Genomic DNA, 4,809 nt, shown 5'->3' with positions numbered 1-4,809 from the left:
AGTAGACACATACTCTAATAGACCTTTTCCAATCAGTGGTGGTATAGGCACCACCCAAGCTTATCCCGAGAGACTGCTTGAACTTGGCCATTCACTGCTCAACGTCCCCCCCCTACCCATTTGACAGTCCTTGGTCCACTTCTCTAAAGACAGCTTCCACATCGGGATTTAGATGGAACATACCTAAAAGAGTCCAAAATAGGCTTCTTCTTTAACATGGTAGATGTGCACCCTCAAGAGTTTGTAAATTGCAGAAAGAGATTTGTAAACTAAGACTACTGCAAAAAAAAAAAGAGGCCTCCATTGGTGACGAGGAAGCATCTGAGCACACGCCAGAGATGAATCTTTGATTGAGACACTCCTATGCAATATCTTTGATCCAAAAGTGGTAACTATGCTAAACATGGATGTCTCGAAAGAGGTCGTCACCCACCCCGGTGCATTGTCCAGCTTTTTGTGCCCCCCTCTAAACAAAAACACGTGTGAGGCTGGTTTTAGCCGAGCAGGTGTCACTCTTCTGAGAGGCCTGAACTCTATGACGGAGAGCAGCGGCAGACATTACTTCTCACTAACTCAGAATGAAGAGACTGCGGAATGGCACGCCAGGAATAGACTGTGCTGACATTTGTGGTGTATACTGGGAGTTGGCGGGGTCGGTTTCTGGGTTCCGATAATACGTAACAAATTTATTTTAATCAGTGGAGATTTCTGTTGGGGGGGAGGGGGGATATAATGGACCCTGTTATTCTCTAGATCTGTCTCGCTGTTGTTTTTTTCCCCCTTTTATTTGAGGTGCCCTTTTTGATTACTGCACTTGTTAGGGTGTAGGGGAAAGTACCAGGGGGTCCCCATAGGGTGGAGAGGACTTATTGTAACCTTGATTTTTCTTGTAGCTGTTTTGGGGTATTCATGACTGCTTTGTATTTTTGGATGCCTTCAGGACCTCTACACCCAATGTTCTCCTCGGGGGGTGAAAACACATCGAATGTCCTATATGTTTTTTTTTTTTTTTCTCTCTAAACCGTTCTCTTAAAATCATTGTTGGTTTTGGAAGGATGATTATATTGCACAGGATCTTAGTACTTTCTTAAATAAGAGTTTGGGGAAATGAAGACCTGTTCCTGAATAATTCTGGAACTTGCAAAAGGTGGGTTTTTAAAGGAAACCTGATGTGAGGTGGAGGGGCTAGGGAGGTGACATTGCTTAAAGCTGAAATCCAGGCAAATATACAGAAGATGTGAATAAATCAAAGAGTGCGCTAAATAGAAGTAAATACAAAAATTATTAGTTTAGAATAATAAACGAATAATTTTTGTATTTACTTATATTTATCGCACTCTTTGATTTATTCACATTTTTACCTTTTTTTTTGGTTAGGAGTGCAGCTTTTGTTCTATTTAGTTTGTGGCGCTTTTTTTTCTCTATTTCTCATATTATAAATATACAGAAGAAATGCATATATGGGAGCTATTTAACATGCCAAATTATTGGGGTTTGTCTATCCTGTCCTGAGAGTCACACAGCTCTGCCATCTAGCAGATCCTTGTCTGGCAGGAGACCTGATTTTTCTCTCCTGCAGTTAAGTAACGTTTGCAGGTCTTCTCCCTGCCCCAACCTGTGACTGGACAGTGAAACAGCAGATTGCGGAGCTAGTCTATCTCTCCTCCTTTCGGCATGCTGCTTGTTAGCACGTGAGCATTGCAGCACAACTGATTTGGCGCCTTTTATGCTGCTTCTCCTTTTTCCAGTTTGAGCTCTGTTGTGTAGAGTCTCCACGAGGCTTATACCAGGAAAATTCAGATATTTGCACTGCTTGTGTTTAAAAAGAAAAATGAGTGTGAGCTGCATTATTGCGTGTGTCTTATATTTGCCTGTATTTCCACTTTAACATTTCCAACGATAGCTGCCTGGCTGTCTGACTTCAGTACGTTCATGGATGTGGAACAAGCATGCATGCTGGAAATTCAGCGTGAAATCAGAACTCCTGGTCTGCATACTTGTTCAAGCTCATTTCAAACATGACAGCCAGGCAACAAGCCTTTTCAACACTGGCAGCTTTCCTTAAACTCCCACCTGATTACTTAGTTTGTCCCTGTTGGATGAGTTTTTAATTTTCAATTAAATTTTTTTTTTTTTTGCTCCACAACATTTTTTGTGGAGTCTCTGTATAGAGAGTTCTTGGGGGTGCTTGACTTTAATGTTTTTGCTATTCTTCCAGATTTTGTTCTGCTGCTAGACCCTGCTCCTTCTGGTTTATTCCCTGTCTTTTTTTGACTATCCTGCCCTTTTTTTTTTTGCATCCCAACCCCCCCCCCCTCCCTTTCTGTACTCTTCCTGTTGTATCTTTTAAGCCTCCCTTTTTATGAATGACGTTTCCAGGTTTTAAAGATGTTCTGTCTTCTGGTACAATCCCTGGCGCCTGCTAAGAGGGAAACGGTTTGCACACAGTTCTGACCCACACCTAGCTAAATACACTTTCTAGGAGGCAGATCCTCGTAGGAGGGTCCTGAACAGACTCCTCCCACCTTTTAGCCCCACACTTTATTCTGCGCTCGTTCATTATTCCTGTTGCTTGGAATGAATATTAAAGAGAATTTAGCTCTAAATTCTGCTTTCGGTTTTGTTATTATTGTGGGTTGGTAGCCAAGGGGGTACTGCTGTGCCTCTTGCCGGTGACCTACGTGCCTGCCAGTGGATCTTATTACCCAGCTGAGTGTAAGGCAGCACTGTGGGTAGGCAGAAAAGCGTGTTCCATGGCATAGTGCTGTCTGCCTAAGAAAGGGATGCGGTTGGGGCATACGGCAGCTGGGACCGCCCATACAATGATTGGGCTGTTCTGAACTGGAAGGGGTGGGTACCAGACCTTTAACGCAGCACCGGTTTACATGGCAATAAACATTGGTCTCCTTTTATGAAAAGCTGGAGATGGAGCCATTACAGAACTTAAATGGTTAGTTTGCCACACAGAAAAAAAATGTAAAGGTGAACGAACACCATATACAGGTGAAACTTGAAAAATTAGAATATCGTGCAAAAGTTCATTTATTTCAGTAATGCAACTTAAAAGGTGAAACTAATACATGAGATAGACTCATTACATGCAAAGCAAGATAGTTCAAGCCGTGATTTGTCATAATTGTGATGATTATGGCTTACAGCTCATGAAAACCCCAAATCCACAATCTCAGAAAATGAGAATATTACGTGCAATCAATAAAACAAGGATTGTACATAGAACAATATTGGACCTCTGAAAAGTATAAGCATGCATATGTACTCAGTACTTGGTTTGGGCCCCTTTTGCAGCAATTACTGCCTCAATGCAGCGTGGCATGGAAGCTATCAGCCTGTGGCACTGCTGAGGTGTTATGGAAGACCAGAATGCTTCAATAGCGGCCTTCAGCTCTTCTGCATTGTTCGGTCTCATGTCTCTCATCTTTCTTTTGGCAATGCCCCATAGATTATCTATGGGGTTCAGGTCAGGCGAGTTTGCTGGCCAATCAAGCTCAGTAATCCCACGGTCATTGAACCGGGTTTTGGTGCTTTTGGCAGTGTGGGCGGTGCCAAGTCCTGCTGTAAAATGAAGTCAGCATCCCCATAAAACTCGTCTGCGGAAGGAAGCATGAAGTGCTCCAAAATCTCCTGGTAGACGGCTTCGTTGACCCTGGACTTAATGAAGCACAGTGGACCAACACCAACAGATGACATGGCTCCCCAAATCAACACAGACTGTGGAAACTTCACACTGGACTTCAAGCATCTTGCAGTGTGCCTCTCCATTCTTCCTCCATACTCGGGGTCCTTGTGCCTCTCCATTCTTCCTCCATACTCGGGGTCCTTGGGCCTCTCCATTCTTCCTCCATAGTCAGGGTCCTTGGTTTCCAAATGAGATGCAAAAGTTGCTCTCATCAGAAAAGAGGACTTTGGACCACTGAGCAACAGACCAGGTCTGTTTTTCTTTAGCCCAGGTAAGATGCTTCTGACGTTTGTTGTTCAGGAGCGGCTTGACAAGAGGAATACGACATTTGAAGCCCATGTCCAGGATCCGTCTGTGTGTGGTGGCTCTTGATGCACTGACTCCAGCCTCAGTCCACTCCTTGTGAAAGTCCCCAACACTTTTGAATGGCATTTTCCTGACAATCCTCTCCAGGCTGCGGTCATCCCTGCTGCTTTTGCACCTTTTTTTTCCCCACACTTTTCCCTTCTACATAACTTTTTATTAATGTGCTTTGATACAACACTTTGGGAACATCCAACTTCTTTTGCAATTACTTTTTGAGGCTTTCCCTCCTTATGGAGGGTGTCAATGATGGTTTTCTGCACAACTGTCAGGTCAGCAGTCTTTCCCATGATTGTGATTCTTACTGAACCAGACTGAGAGACCATTTAAAGGCTCAGGAACCCTTTGCAGGTGTTATGGCTTAATTAGCTGATTAGAGTGGGACACTTTGAGCCGAGAATATTGCACCTTTTCACAAGATTCTCATTTTCTGAGATTGTGGATTTGGGGTTTTCATGAGCTCTAAGCCATAATTATCACAATTATGACAAATCACGGCTTGAACTATCTTGCTTTGCATGTAATGAGTCTATCTCATATATTAGTTTCACCTTTTAAGTTGCATTATTGAAATAAATGAACTTTTGCACGATATTCTAATTTTTCAAATTTCACCTTTATCTTCTCCAACCCTAATCCCCACTGTGCTTACCTCTGGTGATCATGAGCTGTCAGCACTAGCACAGCCGCTCCAGCAGTCCAGGGATTTTCTGCTCTTTTCCATTTTCTCTTTGCAGCACTACCAGGAC

At 43.2% G+C, this 4,809-nt stretch overlaps 1 protein-coding gene across 4 annotated transcripts in view; it reads left to right on the top strand.

Annotated features, from left to right (window-relative positions):
* The window catches only part of RXRB (retinoid X receptor beta), a 78,790-nt gene extending 76,184 nt beyond the window's left edge, over positions 1-2,606 (top strand). For all 4 annotated transcript variants that reach the window (XM_089657171.1, XM_089657172.1, XM_089657173.1 and 1 more), the window contains one exon: positions 1-2,606. This exon is cut by the window's left edge and continues 202 nt beyond it. The gene's annotated coding sequence lies outside the window, so the exon portion shown is untranslated.
* The last annotated feature ends 2,203 nt before the right edge of the window (positions 2,607-4,809 follow it).

This window comes from Staurois parvus, unplaced genomic scaffold, assembly GCF_062004578.1.
Source record: "Staurois parvus isolate SC_StPar_1 unplaced genomic scaffold, SC_StPar_1.0 ptg000973l, whole genome shotgun sequence".
Taxonomy (NCBI): Eukaryota; Metazoa; Chordata; class Amphibia; order Anura; family Ranidae; genus Staurois; species Staurois parvus.
Note: the sequence above shows the minus strand (reverse complement) of the source record. Positions and strands in the feature narration are given on the sequence as shown.